The sequence below is a fragment of the Schistocerca americana genome, chromosome 5 (assembly GCF_021461395.2).
Source record: "Schistocerca americana isolate TAMUIC-IGC-003095 chromosome 5, iqSchAmer2.1, whole genome shotgun sequence".
Classification (NCBI taxonomy): domain Eukaryota; kingdom Metazoa; phylum Arthropoda; class Insecta; order Orthoptera; family Acrididae; genus Schistocerca; species Schistocerca americana.
In genome coordinates this window covers 351,060,041-351,084,212 of record NC_060123.1, presented here as the reverse complement: position 1 = coordinate 351,084,212, position 24,172 = coordinate 351,060,041, and positions in this window count along the sequence as shown.

The following is a 24,172-nucleotide window of genomic DNA, read 5'->3' as shown; positions in this document are numbered from 1 at the left end:
TTCTGTTCACTGTTTTCATAATGCACCAGAGTGCTGTAGCGCGCACGCTGCACTGCACTATCAGCATTATTTTCCTACTATATTAAATTACTCGTACGTCAGCCGATCGAATTTTGAATTGCATTAGTGCTGCAGGTTCTACCAATCGTGCTTACCGTCGAGATCTTGAAGTTGTAAATGTTTTATTCTCGTATTACATCCTGTTGTTGTTGTGGTCTTCAGTCCTGAGACTGGTTTGATGCAGCTCTCCATGCTACTCTATCCTGTGCAAGCTTCTTCATCTCCCAGTACCTACTGCAACCTACATCCTTCTGAATCTGCTTAGTGTATTCATCTCTTGGTCTCCTCCTACGATTTTTACCCTCCATGCTGCCCTCCAATACTAAATTGGTGATCCCTTGATGCCTCAGAACATGTCCTACCAACCGATCCCTTCTTCTGGTCAAGTTGTGCCACAAACTTCTCTTCTCCCCAATCCTATTCAATACTTCCTCATTAGTTACGAGATCTACCCATCTAATATTCAGCATTCTTCTGTAGCACCACATTTCGAAAGCTTCTATTCTCTTCTTGTCCAAACTATTTCTCGTCCATGTTTCACTTCCATACATGGCTACACTCCATACAAATACTTTCAGAAATGACTTCCTGACACTTAAATCTATACTCGATGTTAACAAATTTCTCTTCTTCAGAAACGCTTTCCTTGCCATTGCCAGTCTACATCTTATATCCTCTCTACTTCGACCATCATCAGTTATTTTGCTCCCCGAATAGCAAAACTCCTTTACTACTTTAAGTGTCTCATTTCCTAATCTAATACCCTCAACATCACCCGACTTAATACGACTACATTCCATTGTTCATTTGTTGTACCACAATCCGAAGATCACTGCTAATAGTGTAGTCATAGCGGACAATAATATTTAAGTCGTGAATTAGTAAATATCACTTACACACTAATTAACTTTTGACTCTTATTCCCACAGCAATCACTTCTGTTTGTTTAACTGTGGAACTTCTTAATATTGGACAATGTCTTGAAGCATTTGTGGCGACACTCCGTCATGTTCTGCTATATCAGTGCGCCAAGCACCCGACAAGCTACTCGTATATATATATATATATATATATATATATATATATATATATATATATATATATATATATATATGAGCGAGGTTTCTACGGCTGCCGCCGCCTCTCGCATCCCAATCTCCATCGTTCACGGTCATTAAGACCTCTCGCCGACATTGCTTCGTTGACGTCTTCTTCCCAGCATCTCGCAGGTCTACCGCGCTTTCTTCTTTGATGTGGAGTCCATTGCCATACCCGTTTTGGCCATCTGGTGTCTGGCATACGCTGTAAGTGACCATACCAGAGGAGGCGCTTCCTTTCTATGTAGTCTAGGATTGTGCTTTTGACATTCATAACCTCTCTGATCCTATCATTTCTAATATGGTCAAGTCTGGAGTATCCACAACTCCGTCTCCAGAAATCCATCTCGACAGCCAGCAGACGATCTTTCTGCCTCTGAGTTAGTTCCCACAACTCTGCACCATATGTTGTGATACTTTCAATAATTGTGTGGTAGATGGTATGTTTTGTTCTGTCCGTTATGTTTTTGTTCCAGAGAATACCATTTAGTTGTTCTATGGCTCGCTTGCCCTGGCCTATTTTATTGTTCACATTATCCATACTTCCGCCATTGGACGACAGTGTCACTTCCAAGTACTTAAAATTCTGACACCCGTTAACAGTATCAGAACCGAGCTCTAAGTCGTCAACAGTATTTTCCCCCACTTTCAGATATTCTGTTTTAGATGCGCTTATGACAAGACCCCATTTTTCATACTCTTCTTTTAATTTGCAGAGCATGTAATTTGCATCTTCCTCATCTCCAGCTACTAACACTTGGTCGCCAGCAAAAAATAGAGTGAACAAGATCTCGTCGTCTATGGGGACACCCATTCCTTCGCATTTCCTTTTCCATGATTTTAGTGCCTCCTCTAGGTAGATCTTAAAGAGTGTAGGGGCAAGTGTGAATCCCTGGCGTAATCCCTTTGTCATCTGAAACTCTTGTGACAGTTGATTTCTCACTTTAACCATTGCCGTACAACCTTGGTAGAGGAGTCTGACAGCTTTCACATAGCTCGGTGACACACCATTATCAATTAGACTTGTCCATAGCTTGTTCTGTGGAACTGTGTCATAATATTTCTGGAGGTCTACAAAGACAAGGTGGGTTGTAAGGCCGCATGCTGTCCTTTTCGCTACAAGCAGCAAATTTTTCTACTAGCCTTTGCTGATACAAGAAGCGGGTAGAACTATGGTCAGGCTTTGTAAATTATATTGAATATTATTGGATTTCTCTGTTTCGGCTTCCACTTGAATTTCTGTTTCTTTGATAAACTTGAATAATATCTTAGACATTAGTACAAAATGGTCTGATCCGCACTCTGCACCTCTCATAACCCACTCGTCTTGACCTACTAGCTTTGTTGTTTGCTTTATTATGACATAGTCTATAATGGACGCTTGGTTTCATCCATGTGTATTTGTGATGTCCTTATGCTTGAACAATCCATTCATAATTCCTAAGTCATTTTGCATGCAGAATTCTATCAATCTTTCACCATTATCATTAATGGTTTCTTCACCATATTGTCGCCGCGTGGGATTAGCCGAGTGGTCTAGGCGCTGCAGTCATGGAGTGTGCGGCTGGTCCCGGCGGAGATTCGACTCCTCCCTCGGGCATGTGTGTGTGTGTTTGTCCTTAGGATAATTTACGTTAAGTAGTGTGTAAGCTTAGGGACTGATGGACTTAGCAGTTCAGTCCCATATGATTTCACACACATTTGAACATTTTTTTCACCATATTGTCCCACTATGTTGGTATTAGCTTTCCATCTTGTTCTGGCATTTAGGTCTCCTAGTAAACTGACTTCTTCGCGATTCCCTATATTTTCAAGAGATCTTGTCAGTTGAGTGTAGAATAAGTCCTTCTTCGCTACATCAGCGTCGTTGTTTGGTGAATAGACCACAATAATCACCACAGGATGGCCCTTTATTTTCATCTGTACTTGCAGAATTCTATCACTGACATATTCCCAGGTGGTTAGGCTTCTCTTGAGTTGTTTGTTTATGGCAATGCCAACTCCACTTTGGGCTCGTTGTTACTTTGGTACGGCACTATAAATGTATATGTAATCATTTGTCTCTTCTGTACCATGCCCTTTCACTTTGGTTTCTGTTAGGCCCACTATGTCGACATCAAGGCGCTTCATTTCTTTAAAGACTTCACGTTTCTTTGTAGAAATTCCCTGTATACTCCATGTGGCATTTCTCATTGTCCTTTTTCGTGCTTGTTGTCGGTCGTCTTCGCTTTAATCCATTCCTTTCCGAAGCTAAATTGGGAGGTTTTGCTTTTGATTTCTTTTGCTGGGGTGGAGTGCGAGTCCAACACCTAAACTCCCAACTTGGAGGACGAGGTGATTTTTATTCATGGTTTTCTTCCACTAGACGATTGCCTTTCTGGGCTCAGGGACTCTAACTATCCCTACCTTGGGTTCCTCTGGGAATGAGGTGCCACTTAAGCCAAGTCCGCCGTACCGAAGTCCATCTTCTTCGCCTTCCTCGCCGATGTGGTCTTCACCTGTAACCTGGGCATGGGTAACGCGTTATACCCCGTGATACTGGGTCTCCAGCAGAACTTTGCCACCAGCTCGAAAGTCGGACCCACCCCCGCGACATAGACGCGACTGCTGAGAATTGCCCAAGTGCGCTTAGAGAAGGGGGCTCTAAGCACCCTGGGCCGGGTTAATGTGCGTGTATAATTCCACGCACAAAGGCCTACTCGTCTAAATACTGTAATACTGCCACTTTCGCCAAGTTGCCGCGAGCGGCCGTGGAGAAGGAAGGGGCCGGACTCCCTGTGCCGAGCCCCCGGGTGCAGTCATTCTGCGGGAAGTCGGGCCGACGTCCTCGCCTCGCTCAAAGAGGGACACGGTGCTAAGGGCCTGTCTGACAACGAGAAGCGTGCCGAGAACTCACGGACATCTGCAGCCATTAGGACGGAATGCCAAGAATGTACTCGTGAATGTGTCTGAGTTCTTCTGGTGTTGCGGCGCTCATTTTACCTGCCTTAGAAAACAGGGATGTTCCGCCAATTCCAGCACCCGACGGGCACAGGGAGATGCGTGAAAAAAGCGCGGGGAATCGGCGCTCGGAGGCGTGTGAAAGAAATCAGCATTCTTAAGAAGATGTTTTTAAGAAGATGTTTTCCTGGACAGTGATGACATTCCTTGTAAATGACGGACGCCGGCAGATTTTGAGATGCAGGCCAAACATGAGTCTGTCCAGGGCTCACGCAGGGAGAGCGGTTATAAAGAATTGTTGTGTAGCTGCTCTCTCAACAGTCTCGGAATGCAGGAAAACACCTTAAGAATACGAAATCGTGAGAAAGATGCCAGTTCACGAGGCACACTCCAGCACACGACAGATAGAAAATTTCCACCCTGCACGGAGAGGCTTGGCAATGAAATGGCGATCTCTCAATGGACGACATTGAAAATTTCGTCCGCCAATGACAACGCCGAAAGGAATAACGTTTCTAAGAGGAGTTGAGCTCAGAGATGAAGGACAAGCGAAAAGAGGGAGTCGTGGGAACACCGCGGAAGCGAGAGGACATGGGCGCTCTTCCACCCAGTGCGAACAAACGCCTTCAGACGCCGTGATAGCACAGCTTCGGCCACGTAACCGCCAACGGGCAGACAACGCAGAGATCGTACCTGGGACCCACCGCAAAGCCCCGATTGTTAATGAGGGCAGCCAACCCGTGCAGCACAGCTCGGACGCTACGCGCCGCCGCCGAACAACGTTCACAACAATGGTGAGACGATGCCTTCCCTCCTCCTTCCCCTTAATATCTGAGTCGTGTCCACGCCCAGTCAAATCAGCCCTGAGATTCATAACTTTGTTTTGTTTTGTGTAAGTAGCACGAAAATGAATACATTTCTTTCATGTTTTGAACATGTAAACAATCTTTTATATACATACATGAACGCCTTAATTTTGTACGCTTTGTGTTTGATTTCATTTACTTTCTCGAATTCACTACATTTTTGGCGCCCAGTGTAGGGCGACCTCATTGATAATCTTCGTAATATCAGATGTCTCAAAATAATTTCTCGAGTTCACTACAATACGTCATCTCATGGGTGCGAATAGTACCGTTTTCACTGATTTTTGACATAGGTTTCTTGCAGTGTGGAGCGTATGTAATAGATCTTCTTAGTATAGGGACAGAAAAATCTACATCCGCCAAAATTCAACATACAATTTAAATAAAACGTGGCTAACTCATAAATACTTACAAGATATAATTTTTACAGCTTTCACTTACTTATTCAACTGTTTCCATTGTCACCAATTGATAGAGAAATGCCTTTATCTACGTGGAAGACGATCGTGCAGAGTTGGCATACAATGAATTATGGAAGGTGTTGATCGCAAGTTAATTTAAGGACGCCATTCGATGCATCACCATACGTAGCTGTTATTAGAACAATGAAAGACAGTATAAAAGATGCCTCAGGAAACTACACGCAACAATGCTCAACACTTTCAATCAATATTTACAATGAAGTACAAAAACAAACCACACCAGTGTTGGCACATAGAGTATTGAATACACAAGATTTTCCAGTTATAAACTTCTGAGATTTGTAGAGCGGAGTGAGTACATAATATTTTGAATAGGAACGCATGTCCCGAACCGCATCGTATCCGTTCTACGTGCGTTTCGTTTCAGATGTTTAACTCAAGCACTTCTGCTTCAGGAATTGAATTAGGCATGAAGCAGTACTGTTATTACATAACAATTCGAAAGTAAATGTAACGAAACATCCATTTATCACTTATGCGCATTTTCTTGTATTAACTCATAAACGATACGTGTTTACATTACTCCAAAACAAAAAAGAACTCTGCATACTGTACGTGCTGAGCACTACTGACGTATTACAACAGCGAAGCATGTTCTGGCACTCATTCTCCAGCCTGACTTGCGCCTCTTCAGTTTCTAATACAGTGGCCAGAACTCATGCCACCATATCTTCCGCAGTCTCTAGAGTAGCACCGCATATGAAACTTTGACCCCATAAGACGAAGTCCACATCATTCTGTCTAGCCTATTGCATACAAGGCCGAGCAGCTCTGAAATCGTTCCAGTTCTCTCAGGAGACATGGACGCGTTAAACATCTGAAACGAAACGGTTGTAGAACAGAAACAATACGTTTCCGGAATGAGTTCCTATTCAAAATATTATGTACCCACTCTCCTCCACAAGTGCTACAAGTTTGTAACAGGAGTTTCCGAACACCCTGTTTAGCTCTCATACATACATACCAAACCGTCGGTACATCGAGAAATGTAGTGGTAAGCAAAACAATAAATTGTACCAAATTATTAAGTATTTATGGAAAGTGTTGTCAACTGTTGCATACACTTTTCTTGAGCCGTCTCTTTCATTGTATTTCTTCGTTCTTACCACAAATACGTCTGATGAAGATGTATGGAAACGCCAACTCAGAAAGTCCTTCCTCAAATAAAGGTCTACGTTTGATACTAGTTGATTTCTCTTGACCAGGAATGCCCATTTCGCCAGTGCTGGTCTGCTTTTTACGTCCTCATTATTCCACCCGTCATGGGTTGTTTTGACGCCTAGGTAGCAGAACTCCTGAACTTCATCTACTTCGTGATCACCAAGCCAGTTGTTTAGCTCCTCACTCTTCTCATTTCTGTTGCTTCTATTACATTCGTCTTTCTTCAGTTTACACTCAATCTATATTTTGTGCCCATTAGACTGTTCATTCCCTTCAGCAGATCCTGTAATTCTTCACATCACTGAGGACAGCAATTTGATCAGCGAATCTCATCATTGATATCCTTTCGCCTTGAATTTTAATTCTACTCTTGAATACCTCTTTTATTTTCCTTATTGCTTCTTCGAGGGATAGATTGAAGAGTAGGGGTGAAGCACTAATCCCTGTCTTATACATTTCTTTATCCGAGTACATCGTTCTTGGTCTTTCACTCTTATTACTGCCTGTTCGTTCCTATACATATTGTCTATTACCCGTCTTTCCTAATCGCCTTCCCTTATTTTTGCTCTGAATTTCGGACATTATGCATCACTTGACATTGTCAAACGCTTTTTCCAGGTCGACAAATCTTATGAACGTGTCTTGATTTTCCTATAATCGAGGTTACATTATCAACCGCAATGTCAGAACTACCTCTCAGGGGTCTTTACCTTTCCTAAACCCAAACTGAAAGCCCTCAAACACATTCTCAGTTCTCTTTTCGAATATTCTGTATATCATTCTTGTCGGCAACTTGGATGCATGAGCTCTTAAGTAGATTATGAGATAATTCTGGCACTTGTTGGCTCTAGCAATCTTCGTAATGTTGTGGATGATGTTTTTCCGATGTATCCTTAGACTCATACATTCTACACACCAAATTGAATGGTCGATTGTTGCCACTTCCAAAATGACTTTAGAAGTTCTGATGGAATGTTATCAACCGCTTCTGCCTTATTTGATTATAATTCTTCGAAAGCTCGTTTAAATTCTGATTCTGATACTAGATCCCTTACCTGTTGTATATCGACTCTTGTTTCTTCTTCTATCACGTCGTCAGACAAGTCCTCCCACTCACAGAGGTCTTCAGTGTATTCTTTCAACGTATCCGCTGCCTTCTCTGCATTTAATACATGCATATGTACTCGATTAGAGACAGATCAGGTGATTGAGCAGGCCAAGGACACATGTCGACACTCTATACAGCGTGCTGGGCTACAACAGCGGTATGTGGGTGAGGGTTATGCTGTTGGAAAACAGCCACTTAAGTGCTGTCCATAATGGTAGCTCAACAGTTACAATCCCCAGATTAACGTACAAATTTGCAGTTAGGATGCGTGGGATGACTATGACTGTGCTCCCACTGTCATAAAGAAGCCCATCCCAGACCATATCACCAGGTGCAGGTATGTGTGTCTAGTACCCACACATGATGGTTGCAAGTCCTCAAATGGGCTATCGCTGGCACCGCGTCAGAGCCAGAATTCGCCAGAAAAAACAATGGATCTCCACCCTGCTCTCAAATGATCTCTCACTAGCCGGCCGTTGTGACAGAGCGGTTCTAGGCGCTTCAGTCGGGAACCGCGAGACCGCTACGCTCGCAGGTTCGAATCCTGCCTCTGGCTTGGATGTGTGTGTGATGTCCTTGGGTTAGTTACGTTTAAATAGTTCTCAGTTCTAGGGGACTGATGACCTCATATGTTAAGTCCCATAGTGCTCAGAGCCATTTGAACCATTTTGATCTCTCACTTGATACCACTTCAGTCGCAAATGGCGGTGGTTTTAGGGGTCACTGGAATACCCGCTACAGGGCCTCTCGCTCGGAGCTGCCCTTCAAATAATCGATTTGTAACAGTTCATTGTGTCACTGCAGTGGCAAACGCTGCTCACATTGCTGCCGCCGATGAAGTATGATGCGCCAGAGACGTGAGCCAAAGATGACGTAGCCGCCAGGAGTCTGCTCTTCTTGCGACCGTGCAATCTCGTGACCACCGCTGACAGTACTCATGTATAGTGGCTACAATACTGCCAAGACTTTCTGCAATATCGCTGAAGGAACACCCAGCATTCTTGACTAATATCAACTCAGCATGTCCTGTCCCAAAAGTAAGGAACCGTCTCGACCGATACAGCGTGTACTTAAGAGCAAACCTTATTTGCATCCTGCTAGCGCCACTCTTATGAGACTGGTGCGAAATCTGACTAGACATCATGTATCAGATATAGAGACGCACCTACAAACTTTCGTTTATGTCACGTAACTCCTTCTCAGTGCTGTGATTTTTCTCCAGTCAATGTATATTAGTTCAAATGGCTCTGAGCACTATGGGACTTAACTTCTGAGGTCACGAGTCCCCTAGAACGTAGAACTACTTAAACCTAACTAACCTAAGGACAACACACACATCCATGCCCGAGGCAGGATTCAAACCTGGACCGCAGAGCGTGTATTGGTATTTTTCAATACGTATCTCTATATAACTTAGCATTTCGCGCGGCGGTAAAATACGGGGATGATACAGAGTTCTGCAACTCTCTATCATTAAAAAGTGAACCTTCATTGGAGGTGCAACTCAGTAGGGAACTCTGTGTCTCTAGTGTTGAAGGGAGCAATGCTGCTTTGATATGCTATTCAATCTGTCATCGTGACTCAGAAGGACGTTTCAAGTTTAGAAGGAGCGTGCATTGTGACTTCACGGCAAGGTGGACTGTAAATACGGCAAGCTGCCCATCGAATTGGCGAACATCACAGCGATGTCACTCGAATCCTCAAACCGTTTTCGAGAGACTAAACACTGTAGACCTACTTTTCGTTTTTTTTTTTTTTTTTTTTTTTTACACTAACACTCTCTTATAACATAATCATAGTTGCATAGTTGGTTCCGGCCACAATACCCATCTTGAAACGCTAAGTGCGACATTTGATGAACGTAAGAATATATGTTCACTAAATTTCGCTTATAGCATTTGAAGATGGCCATTGTGGCCGAAATCGGTTATGACTGCGTCATAAAAAATGATTGCCTCAAAAATCTACAAAACTTTTCAATAAGACAGTCATTATTTCCTTAAGCGAAATGTCGTTTGTGAGGTAACGGGCGAGCTGTGGCGCCCTGGATATATTCTATGTTTGGAGTTGAGGCGATCGCAGAGGACGCTCGTCAAAGCCGCGGCTCGTTAGCAACCGCGTGATGCCGCACAATAGCAGGACCACCTCATACCAAACGTTAGCCGGACGAGAGGGGTGGCCCCAGCGCATGGTGCAGCCGCGTGGCTGGGAATTCCACGGTGACGAGGAGGTTGCTTTGCGTCGATGAAGGAGATGTCTATGCCGGGAGTATAGAAATTAATAGTAGCTAGGTGAATCATGGTACCTCAAAGAGAAACATGTGCATCAGCATTATTTGCACGACGATTCTGATGGTGTAATCAGATTTTCAATATCTCTATAAGATTAAAGTTTAGTATCTGACGGTAAATTATACAAGTAACACCCATCAACGAATTTCCAAAATACTAACGCTTCATCTGATTTCGTCGATCGCCATGTCTTTAGAAAGTTATTAGTGTAAACCTAAATTGGTATGAATTACAGGCATGTAACTTGAATAGTACATGAGCTATTGGAGGTCAAATTGGCCGATTACTATCGATCGCGTCAGGCCATAAGTACTCCACAGTTACGCGAAAAAACGGTTGCAGCATGCTTATAAATATATTTATTCATCCATGTCTTTTTTTATATCCGATATATACTATTCATGATGAAATTGGTTAAATATTTACTGTGTTTCAGAAAACACAGAGACTGGCCTACCTTTTGTTGCTATTCCTTTGCTATATGTTTATTTAATTTGTTTATGTATTTAATAATGTGTGTTAGAGTGTGTTTATGGTCCAGCTGTAAGAATATTTATTTAATTTCAAGTATTTAAATGTAAAGCCAGTATTTCGTATGTGCTTAAATTTGTTTGAGAGTGGGCGTTGGCTTGAAGACAGGGCGGGAGTGCTCTAGCCAATCACAGCGATCCTCTCCGGGTACGACACGAGGTGGTTCTGGCAGTGCGGTAGTTATGGACGGTACGGCACAGGACAGGGGAGGTGCTGGACGCGACGGTCGCGAGGAAGGACTAGGAGTGTAGAGCGGTTTGCGCGTGGTCGCGAGAGATAGGAATACTTCGGTGTGTGGGCTTGTGAACCTGTGAGATTTCCGACGTTTCTACAGGGAAGACGTAGTGTGCGTTTATAAGTGTATATCTCGCGAGTTATGTTGTTGTTCATAACTAATTACGTGAAGTAGGAATCTATTGTTTCCCTGTTTTTCAACTAACAATTAATTTAATTTCTGGACCATCGACACCAATAAGTGTTTGGAGAAATACACCGCATTCTCAAAAGTATTTCTACTATCTTACTCATCATTTAAAGTCGTTGAGATAGTACCTGCACATTTTATTTAATTGCAATCTTTCATTTATAAATTTAAATGTTACATACATAATTCGCGGTCTAAGGCGCTGCAGTCATGGACTGAGCGGCTGGTCCCGGCAGAGGTTCGAGTCCTCCCTCGGGCATGGGTGTCTGTGTTCGTCCTTAGGATAATTTAGGTTAAGTGGTGTGTAAGCTTAGGGACTGATGACGTTATCAGTTAAGTCCCATTAGATTTCACACAATTTGAACATTTTTTTTTCTCATAATTCGCAATTGGCGAGTGATAGGAACCTTCGACCATGTGTATATTCATATTGTATACTGTAGATTCATTAGTATTCGGCCTGTAATGCGGCAACTACGTATCCCAGCCCCTAGATAACGAAACCAGCCAAAAATTTTCGTATTTCAACTCTGAGTCGGAGGGTGCGTAGTTAGCCCGCACGTTTCTTCCACTGAAGACCTGCGTCGTGCCGGCTGGCCCTGGTCAACAACACCAGCTGATGGCTGCTGCTTACACATCAGTTGTTTAGTATCGTCATATTCTCTTCATACACAAGTGCAGTATCTGTCTGACGCCTGCTGATCGTTGCAGTAGAGGGAGGTAGTAAACACTTGCCAACGCAGATATCACAATTCCATGAGTTCATCAGCGATGAGGTTCAGTTAAATTTTGGACCTTAATAAAGTACGGATGTCTGACACTTCTCAACGTTATCGAAGGGAATTTGATATCTGTGTAGTATAGGAAATATCCTCCAACCCGTTCACCCTACAGGCAACATTTCGGCGATGAGATCGTCTTTAAAAAAGACAGTGTACGAGTACAATGCGCCCTAGTGCCAATAATCAGGTATGAAACGAACAGAATCTCCTGCGGTTTCGATTCTGCCTGAACCCGACTGTACGTACTTAGAACTAATTGAAACTTGGAATGCTCGGTCGTGGAATCTGCCCCGCACACTGGATGATCTCAGAAGAACGCCATCGGAGAGTGGAACTGGTTTCAGAAGCAATTTCTAGAGTAGCTTGTTTACAAAGATGTTACAGCCGACAGAGGGATCACCAGATTTAGTTTCACAGAAGTTTTAATTCAAACAGACTGTCGTTGTTACGGTTATTGTTGCTATTTCCGTCATAGTGGTGGTTATTAGATGTCTACGATGCCTATTCTTTGACTCCCACCTTCCCTTGAATCTAAGCCCACACACATTAACATCGAAAGTAATGGCTACATTACTTGCTCGTGAAACCGCTAGATTCCGCATAGAACGTAATGGACAAATGGAAAGAGTTTATCTTATATCGCTGGAACTACGTAGAGTGCTGTGTAGCAGTTTATGAAAAGTACTGACGGAATTATTCACGGAAATATTTACCCCTACCACTAACGTCTGTATATCGTAGCTTTATTAAACGTATTATGTGTGCAGATATTACAGATTTTCTATTAACTATATATATATATATATATATATATATATATATATATATATATATATAGTACACAAAGTTTACAGCTGTACGCCACAATCACAGCCGACACAGTTGTGTGTAAATAAATGTAATGTAATACACATAAATTAACGAGAAGATCCTTTCGACCACTTGGTTAGCGGTCAGACACAGGAATCAGGCATAGCCGTGACGGATCTAGGAGTGACGATATATCCACTGAGATTTAAGCTGGAACAACATGTTAATCTAGGCGTGGGTTCTCAGATACTATACTTAGATTTATTGGAGGAAACGAAAGGAGGAAAAATTTATAAATGAAAGATGTGGCTCACGAAATGTTCAGTCGACCAATTCTAGAATATATTTAGATGGCGTAGCACACGTAGCAAGTTAGATTAGGAACTAGAGAATATGTACGTAATATTTGCAAATAGGTTCACTTAATTACAAGTGCTCAACCAACTGCACTGGGAGACTTTATAAGTTATAGTGTTCTTAGAGTTCACCTCCCAGATCTAATCAAGAATAACGTTACTTATTTCTGACATCCCGCAACGGCAAATGCAGGAAAATTCTGCTCTGTGCACAGGGACGTGTCACCCACATGAATCACGAACCTTCCAGAGAAAGGGAGGCTGGTGTGCCTCAACGATACACACACCTTAGGGGCAACTGCAAAACTGAGCATATCTGTGGAGAACGCAAGGCAACTCATGATCTCTGTAGAGAAGCGCAATCCTCTTCAGTAGTTGCTGCGACAGTTCTCTGGATGGTTGACTGACATAGTCTTCTGACATCGACCAACATGGCCTAGCTGTGAAGACATGCGAACGGCCTAAGGCAAGGGAACGTTGTACCCGTCACTTTTCTCTCGACGGCATACTGTTGTATGATATGCCTCAATGATAATAGCAACCTCTTGGGTAAAATATGTGGGAGATAAGACAGTCACCCTGTCAGATCTCCTGACGGGGATGCATTCCTGAAATTCTCCTTAATTATGTATTGTATGTACTCCAAATTCTGCCTTCCCCTACAGTTTTACCCTCTACAGCTCTTTCTAGAGCCATGGAGGTTATTCCATGACGTCTCAACACAGGATCTCCCATCCTGTTCCTTTCCTTTGTACAACATTTTTTCATGTTTTCCTTCCTTCGCCGATTATGCGGAGAACTTCGTCATTCCTTAGCTTGTCAGTCCACCTAATTTTCAACATTATTTTGCAGCAACAAATCACGAATGCTTAGATTCTGCTGTGCTCTCCAACAGTGCAATCTCAGAAATTTCTTCCTCAAATTAAGTTTCATGTTTCATACCAATAGACTACTCTTGGCTAGGAATGCCCTTCTCGATTCTTCCGTCATAGGTCATTTTTGTAACAAGGCAGTTTCGTGTTCATCAGTTTTGATATTAAGCTAATCTCGTTTCTTCAAAAAATGGTTCAAATGGCTCTGAGCACATCGGAGGTCATCAGTCCCCTAGGACTTAGAACCACTTAAACCTAACTAAACTAAGGACATCACACACATCCATGTCCGAGGCAGGATTCGAACCTGCAATCGTAGCAGTCGCGCGGTTCCGGACTGAAGCGCCTAGAACCGCTCGTACACCGTGGCTGGCTCGTTTCTTCAATATATTACCTTTGGCATTTTCTGATTTACTCTCAATCCACATTCTGTAGTCATTGAAGTGTTCAATCCATTCAACAGATCCTGTAAATATTCTTCACTTTGAGTGAGGATATAGATGTCATCCTTTCAATCTCAATTTTAATCCTACCCCTGAACCTTTCATTTATTTCCATCATTGTTTATTCGATGTGTACACTGAATAGCAGGGACGAAAGCCAGCATCCAATTTTTATACCATTTTTAACTCGATCACTCCGTTCTTGGTCTCCCCATCCTATTTTTCCCAGTTGTTTATGTTAATATTGAATAGTACCCGTCTTTCCCAATAGCTTACTCCAATTATTTTTCTCGGAATTTCAAACCTTTTGCACCATTTTACATTGTCGAAAACTTTTTGTCGGTCAGCTAATGCTCTGAGGGTCCCTTGATTTTTCCTCACAAGAGAAACTCCCCATCACACCCCCCGTCATATTTAGTGGTAAGAGGATCCGTCAAAACCTGAACACTGATGAAGCATGAAAACAGGAAGAAGGTACACTACACTGTGAGAAAAAAATTATAAAAGCAGTGAACGGTCCAAGCTCAAGAAACACAGCATCAAGCCCAGATGAAGACTTGGCGTCATGGTTAAGAGGTCACGAAGTTGGACTACAAAGCGGACGAGCCCTTGTTCAAAGCTCCAACGAGGCAATTTTCTTTCGTTCTTTTCTTTTTTTTCAATAGATTATGATCTATCCAGTCATTGATGCATATGTTCGATGTTGTTCAATTTATGTCTTTGTCGTGGTATAACGCCCGTTTACAGGAACGAAGCGTAAGGAAGAGGCCTTTAATGAAAGTTGAGTCTGCACAACTGCTCTGTTAGCGGCCGAAAGGAAGTGGTTTTCGAATGGGAATAGCAAACGTTTGATGACAAGGCGAGAAGTCAACCGAACCCCCCACCATAAAACACGTGTGGTGTGTCATACACGTCATTAGAGACACTATGTGTGTCATATGATAGGAATCTCTTATCGACGCACCTAACTTGTACGCCTGGTGAATGAGTGACGTATGCCTCCCTGCCCGATTTACGTGTTCGCATGAATGTGATCACTCCCAAAGACATGATAAAAATATAATACTTTCTTACATAACTACAACAAATAAATGCAACAGTTTCATATCCACACAGTTTTCCCTGTACATACGTCTTTTTCAAGTTGGATTTTGTTTTTAAAATTTCAACTTTTGAATCCCTTTGTTGCAACATCCCCCCCATGAACCATAGACCTTGCCGTTGGTGGGGAGACTCGTGTGCCTCAGCGACACACATAGCCGTTCCGTAGGTGCAACCACAACGGAGGGGTATCTGTTGAGAGGCCAGACAAACGTATGGTTCCTGAAGTGGGGCAGCAGGCTTTTCAGTAGTTGCAGGGGCAAAAGTCTGGATGATTGACTGATCTGGCCTTGTAACATTAACCAAAACGGCCTTGCTGTGCTGGTACTGCGAACGGCTGAAAGCAAGGGGAAACTACGGCCGTAATTTTTCCCGAGGGCATGCAGGTTTACTGTATGGATAAATGATGATGGCGTCCTCTTGGGTAAAATATTCCGGAGGTAAAATATTCTCCCATTCGGATCTCCGGGCGGGGACAACACAGGAGGACGTCGTTATCAGGAGAAACGAAACTGGCGTTCTACGGATCGGAGCGTGTAATGTCAGATCCCTTAATCGGGCTGGTAGATTAGAAAATTTAAAAACGGAAATGGCTCGGTTAAAGTTAGATATAGTGGGACTTAGCGAAGTTCGGTGGCAGGAGGAACAAGACTTTTGGTCAGGTGAATACAGGGTTATAAATACAAAATCAAATAGGGGTAATGCAGGAGTAGGTTTAATAATGGATAAAGAATAGGAGTTCGAGTAAGCTACTACAAACAACATAGTGAACGCAGTATTGTGGCCACGATAGACACGAAGCCCACGCCTACAACAGTAGTACAAGTCTATATGCCAACTAGCTCTGCAGATGATGAAGAAATTTAACAAATATATGATGACATAAAAGAAATTATTCAGATAAGGAAGGGAGACGAAAATTTAATAGTCATGTGTGACTGGAATTCGATAGTAGGAAAAGGAAGAGAAAGAAACGTAGTAGGTGAATATGGATTGGAGGTAAGAAATGAAAGAGGAAGCCGCCTGGTAGAATTTTGCACAGAGCACAACTTAATCATAGCTAACACTTGGTTCAAGAGTTACAAAAGGTGATTGTATACATGGAAGAAGCCTGGAGATACTGACAGGTTTCAGATAGATTATATAAAGGTAAGACAGAGATTTAGGAACCAGGTTTTAAATTGCAAGACATTTCCAGGGGCACTTGTGGACTGTGACCACAATCTATTGGTTATGAACTGTAGATTAAAACTGAAGAAACTGCAAAAAAGGTGGCAATTTAAGGAGATGGGACCTGGATAAACTGAAAGAAATCGAGGTTGTAGAGAGTTTCAGGAAGAGCATAAAGGAACAATTGACAAGGATGGGGGAAAGAAATGCAGTAGAAGAAGAATGGATAGCTTTGAGGGATGAAGTGGTGAAGGCAGCAGAGAATCAAGTAGGTAAAAAGACGAGGGCTAGTAGAAATCCTTGGGTGACAGAAGAAATACTGAATGTTATTGGTGAAAGGAGAAAATATAACAATGCAGTAAATGAAGCAGGCAAAAAGGAATACAAACGTCTCAAAAATGGCTAAGCAGGCATGGCTAGAGGACAAATGTAAGAATGTAGAGGCTTACCTCACTAGGGGTAAGATAGATACTGCCTACAGGAAAATTAAAGAGACCTTTGGAGAAAGAGAACCACTTGCATGAATATCAAGGGCTCAGCTGGAAACCCAGTTCTAAGCAAGGAAGGGAAGGCAGAAAGGTGGAAGGAGTATATAGAGAGACTGCACAAGGGCGATGTTCTTGAGGACAATATTATGGAAATGGAACAGGATGTAGATGAAGATGAAATGGGAGATATGATACTGCGTGAAGAATTTGATAGAGCATTGAAAGACCTAAGTCGAAACAAGGTCCCGGAAGTAGACAACATTCCATTAGAACTACTGACAGTCTTGGGAGAGCCAGTCTTGACAAAACATTACCATCAGGTGAGCAAAATGTATGAGACAGGCGAAATACCCTCAGACTTAAGAAGAATATAATAATTCCAATCCCAAAGAAAACAGACGTTGACAGATGCGAAAATCACCGAACTATTAGTTTAATAAGTCACGGCTGCAAAGTACTAACGCGAATTCTGTACAGACGAATGGAAAAACTGGTAGAAGCCGTCCTCGGGGAAGATCAGTTTGGATTCCGTAGAAAAATGGGAACACGTGAGGCAATACTGACCCTACGACTTATCTTAGAAGCTACATTAATAAAAGGCAAAACTACGTTTCTAGCATTTGTAGACTTGGAGAAAGCTTTTGACAAAGTTGACTGGAATAATCTCCTTCAAATTCTGAAGGTGGCAGGGGTAAAATACAGGGAGCGAAAGGCTATTTACAATTTGTACAGAAACCAGATGGCAGTTATAAGAGTCGAGGGACATGAAAGGGAAGCAGTGGTTTGGAAGGGAGTGAGACAGGGTTGTAGCCTCTCCCCGATGTTATTCGATCTGTATATTGAGCAAGCAGTAAAGGAAACAAAAGAACACTTCGGAGTAGGTATTAAAATCCATGGAGAAGAAATAAAAACTTTGGGGTTCGCCGATGACATTGTAATCCTGTCAGAGACAGCAAAGGACTTGGAAGAGCAGTTGAATGGAATGGACAGTGTCTTGAAGGGTGGATATAAGATGAACATCAACAAAAGCAAAACGAGGATAATGGAATATAGTCGAATTAAGTCGGGCGATGCCGAGGGAATTATATTAGGAAACGAGACACTTAAAGTAGTAAAGGAGTTTTGCTATTTGGGGAGCAAAGTAACTGATGATGGTCGAAGTAGAGAGGATATAAATTGTAGCCTGGCAATAGCAAGGAAAGCGTTTCTGAAGAAGAGAAATTTGTTAATATCGAGTATAGATTTAAATGTCAGGAAGTCGTTTCTGAAAGTATTTGTATGGAGTGCAGCCATGAATGGAAGTGAAACATGGACGATAAATAGTTTCAACATGAAGAGAATAGAAGCCTTTGAAACGTCGTGCTACAGAAGAATGCTGAAGATTAGATGGGTAGATCATGTAACTAATGAGGAAGTATTGAATAGGATTGGGGAGAAGAGGAGTTTGTGGCACAACTTGAGAAGAAGAAGGGATCGGTTGGTAGGACATGTTCTGAGGCATCAAGGGATCACCAATTTAGTACTGGAGGGCAGCGTGTGGGGTAAAAATCGTAGAGGGAGACCAAGAGATGAATACACTAAACAGATTCAGAATGATGTAAGCTCCAGTACCGTATTGGGAGATGAAGAAGCTTGCACAGGATAGGGTAGCATGGAGAGCTGCATCAAACAAGTCTCAGGACTGAAGACCACAACAACAATGTTGTAACACTGTTCTGTTCAACACCGTGACCACTTAACCATGACGCCGTGGCTGGCTAAGGACGGGTCAATGTTGTACTTTATGTGCTTGGACTGGCCGGTGTTTCTATTTCGCCTTTTCTTTTCACAGTTCAGTACACCTTCTTACTGTTTTGATGCTTGATCTGTGTTCAGTTTCTAACGGGTTGTCCACTAGACCATCTTACCACTAAATCTGAGGGGCGTGCAATGGGGAGAGTCCCTAGTCAGTCCTGCTTCCATTAGCAAGTGCAATGTCAGAACTTCCTCTCTGGTGCAACATGAAGACTGCTTTCCGTGCACCTGACTATTCCCTAAGCCAAAATTATTGTCGTCTAACTGGTCCCTATTTTCTTTTTTCGTTCTTCGGCGTAACATCCTTTTCAGCAGCTTGGGTGCAAGACATGTTAAGGTCACTGTGAGCTCTTACCCACTCTTGCTATCTTCGGATCTGTGTGGATGACCTTCTTCCGAAAGTGTGATGATACGTCACTAGTAATAGATTCTGCGCACCAACCTGAATAGTAGTGTGGTTTCCACTTCCCCAAATGATTTCAGAAATTCCAACGGAACGTTCTCTATTCTTAACGACTAATTCGTTCTCGAGTCTTCCAGAGTTCTTTTAATTTCTCAAAAAAATGGTTCAAATGGCTCTGAGCACTATGGGACTTAACATCTATGGTCATCAGTCCCCTAGAACTTAGAACTACTTAAACCTAACTAACCTAAGGACAGCACACAACACCCAGCCATCACGAGGCAGAGAAAATCCCTGACCCCGCCGGGAATCGAACCCGGGAACCCGGGCGTGGGAAGCGAGAACGCTACCGCACGACCACGAGATGCGGGCTTTTAATTTCTCACTCTAATAAGGGATCCCTTTGTTTTCATAGCGATTCAGTTTATTTTTCTATCACATCAGATAGGCCTTCCCCCTCATTGAGGTCTTCAGTGTGCTCTACCCGCTCTCTCCCCTGCATTTAACAATCTATTATCCGTTGCGCTTTAACTGTTACCATACTTTTTTTTTTCTCTATGCTGAGTCAGTCCTTCTCATGATCAATTCGTTTTCCATTTGTTCAGTTTCTTCTGATAACTAGAATGTACCTAATCTAGAAGCCTATTCTACACAACATACACTGTAACGCAAAAGAAAAACGTCCTACCAAGAAAGTATTACCCAAATAGGACGTCAATCGGTAGACGTGATGTGCACGAGCAGAAAACAAATGTATACAGTTTCAGAAATACTGAGTGATGTAGTCAAGAAATTAGCTTAAAAAACTGAGCAAATCAATGACGCGTCGGCCTTAACGCAAGCGGTTATTCAGCCTAGCATTGACTGATAGAGTTGTTGGATGTCGTCTTGAGCGATATCGTGCGAAATTCTGTCCAATCGGCGTGTTAGAGCGCCAAAATCACGAGCTTACTGTAAGGCCCTGCCCATAATGCTGCAAACATTCTCAATTTAGGGGAGAAAAAAATGGTTCAAATGGCTCTGAGCACTATGGGACTCAACTTCTGAGGTTATCAGTCCCCTATAACTTAGAACTAGTTAAACCTAACTAACCTAAGGACAACACACACATCCATGACCGAGACAAGATTCGAACCTGCGACCGTAGCGGTCGCAACTGGGAGGAGATCCGCCGACGTTGCTGGCCAAAGTAGAGGGCACTATGTTGCTGAAATGTAAGCTCAAGTAATACTTATCATGAAGGCGAACAGAACGGGACGTAAAATATCGTCACGTACCGCTGTGTTGTAAGTGTGCTGACGATAACAAGCAAAGGGGTCCTGCCGTGGAAAGAAAAGCCACACCTCTCCCTCCCCCACCCCCTTCGCCACAGATCATAGCTCCTGCTTTTCGGGCCGTGTAGAGGGCTACAATCACTTTCGTATCCCATTGCTGGTCATTATGGCTCAGTTCATAACGGGGTCATCACTAAACATAATTTTCCCTAAGTGGATGTGATTTCAAGAGGGAGACGTGTCTCAAGACACGTATAACTAATGGGAACTACCTTCAGACTGCAGGGAGACTGTAATAACCACAATCTCAAAGAAGGCATTGGATTTCAGGTGTAAATGCCACAGAATCGTCAGTTTTATAAGTTATGGTTGCAAAATAATGATACAAATTATTTACAAAAGAGCGGGAAAACTCACAGAACACGACCTTCAGAAGGATCAATTTGAGTTCCAGAGAGACTTATACACCCGTGAAGCAATGCTGGAAGAAAAGCAAACATGCGTTTATAATATATGCAGATTTAGAGAAAGTTTTTGACATTGGTGACTGGACTACACTGTTTGAAATTCTGTGGGAAGCAGGGATAAATTACAGGCTGCAGAAGTTTATTTACAGCTTGTACAGAAACCATACTGCAGTAATAAGAGTTGAAAGACATTAAACAGAAGTCACAGCTAGAAAGGGTGATAGGTAGAGCAATAACCTACCACCAACGTTATTTAATCTGGACGTTGAGGAGGTGGTGAAAGAAACGTAGGGGACCTTTGGAGTGGGATTTAAAGTTCGTGAAAGAGGAATGAAAAATTTAAGGTGTGCTGATGACATTGTAATTCTGTCAGAAACGAAGGATTTGGAAGAACAGTTGAACAGAATGCATATTGTCGTGAAAAGGAGTAAGATGAACAAGCGTCGCACGCTGTTTGACGCTATTAGATGCAACTTCATATCGACTGTGGGAAATGCCCGACTTAATATTTGTTCAGATGTGTGTGAAATCTTATGGGACTAAACTGCTAAGGTCATCAGTCCCTAAGGTTACACACTACTTCACCTAAATTATCCTAAGGACAAACACACACACCCATGTCCGAAGGAGGACTCGAACCTCCGCCGGGACCAGCCGCACAGTTTATGACTGGAGCGCCTTAGACCGCTCGGCTAATCCCGCGTGGCCCTTAATATTTCAGTACAGCCCGTTGAATCAATAATGTTTGGTAGCGCGCAAATGCTTTTAGGAGTAAATATAAGCACAAAATCAGTCCTGGAGTCCCTCTGCTTGTATAGATATTAGCAATACATAACAAGAAATAATCAATAAATAAATAAAATTAAGGGGAAATATATGAAAACGATCCCGTAGGAAAATTCGCGTGAATATTGAGACAGTGACTGAAAAACAATTTGCCCTCGTTCATTTTTATATAAGCTTGCATTAATACAATTTACTTCGTAAAATCTTTTGTCGTTAACATAAGGTTTAACCTAAGGTAATTGCTCATGAAAAATGGTTTTACCCTATACTTTCTTTTACCTTCAGGGTGACTGGACTAATAAATCGTGGTATTTGTACCAGCCCCGTGAAGCTGGCCGGCTATTTACCCATTGCAGCCCTGTGAGGCTTGGCGGCAATTTACCAGTTATATTTTCTTTCGTTTTACTGACTACCTGAAAGCTCTGCACCCAGCTCCCATCAGCTGACTTGAGATGACAAGCACGTCTGCCCTTCTTGTACCTCTGAGCTTCTCTGTCATGGATTTAGCCTTTCCCTCTTCCATTTGTCTCCGATGTACTCTGCATCAATTTTCTTTGGCAATGGTAGGTTCGTTGGCCACAAATTTGCTAGTTCGAGTTTGGCTTATATGTAAAAATAAGGCTAGGAGAAGTCTGTCTGTGAGACTCACATACCGCCATATAGAAGGCTAAAGCTAACCAATGAAAAAGTTTGTCCCACATAAAATGATCATCATGGCAATGTGCTATGAGGACTGAACGCAAATTGCAATTGAACCATTCCATTCATCAAGTGGCTCACTATCCTCTTTCCCAAAAATACGTGTAAGATTGTTAGCAACAACATTACCCCTCGGCATAAATTGCGCACTCCAAACTGCAAGCTGGACATCGGAACGGCCCATCTGGTGATGTACCCTGTCCACTCTGGTCTTCCAAACGCCTAAGGGCCTGGTTATCAGTTTCTAGGGTAAATGGATGGTGTTCCAGATAAATACTGAATTTATCAAGGGCGAACAGTATGTACAATGCTTTCAATTTGTGCAATGAATACTTAGTATCTCATCTTGACAAACATGAGAGGCATATCCTATCGGACTTGTCTCTGACAAGTTTTCTTGAAGAGGAACGGTAGTCATCCGTGAAATAAACTCAGGTTCACCAACTCGGATTCTGTCGCTAAAGCCATCTTAATACCCATGATGGCGGCTTCTTGGAAAGTAACCCATTCAATTTTCCTTTCTTTCTTTCTTGCTTTCTTAATTCATTCAACATAGCTGCCATTTTGAAGAAATTAGGTGTCAACATTCGAACAAAAATTAGTCATGTCAAAGAACCTTGCCACAGCCATGGGGCGTAAGTTTTGGACATTTGCTGATGGCCTCACTGCGGCTCTGATCAACAGCAATACCCTGAGGAGAAACTATATGCCCAAAAAAGACAACTGTGGTTAAACAAATTTTACCTTATTCCTGAAGTATAACTGACCAGAATTCTTTCTGATCTTTGACTGGATGCCTGGGCAATATTTTTTCAAATGACCAGGATTCCCACATTTGAAACACGAATATTGCGTCCTGTTATCTCTAAGGGAACCCTTTTCCTTCATATCTAAATAATGGACAGCGTCCATCTTCCGTAACACGGCTTGAAAATCGGCGAATGACTGTGGTCTTGCCACAAACAGCAACCTAGACCTATTCTCCAGACGTATCTCTCCATGAATACAGCAAATGAATTATGCTTCGCTATACGGTAAATATAATGCCTTTTACTGTTTTCCTGATATCATACACATAATGTTAACGGCGCCCCGTTTTGTTATACCCAAGTAGTTGCTTTATACTAGTTTGTACAGTGCCCACAGTTGTATCAATAGCTTACGCGAATGCTGCTGAAATTCGCTAAGGTCGTACTGCGCAACTAAGTCTGTGTTACAGACACTTTTGACATAGAAACTTATAAAACTTCTGGCACCTTCAACCCACAATTTTTACGATATTCCTACAACTCAGCTAGGGACCTAAATAGGTACAGAATCTGGGCTAATGTGCTGACCAACATTTTCTGTTCTCGTGTAACAACCCAAGTAAGGGAACAGTAACTTTGGAAACACGTTCCTGCACACTCGGTCTTACATCTTGGTGTCTATAAACAACTCACCTATCACTCGCAGAAAAAGAATACGAAATTTGTAATTCTTCCTTGCACCTAGTTTCGACACTTAAGTAGCCTCGTCTTACGCCTCTTTGCGACAAATGAATGGAGACATCCAAACATTGGCTTACACACAACTGATATCATATACTCGCATACATGACTTTTCACAACTACAACGTCAAACTTGGAGGTGGTATAGGACGTGCCTTGAGGAAAATAATGAGAATACAACCCCTATCCGGAAAAGTCATCCAGTGACGTAAGAGAGCGTCGAAATTATAGGCGGCGTCAGTATATGTACGTATATACAGGGTGATTCCGAGTTGAT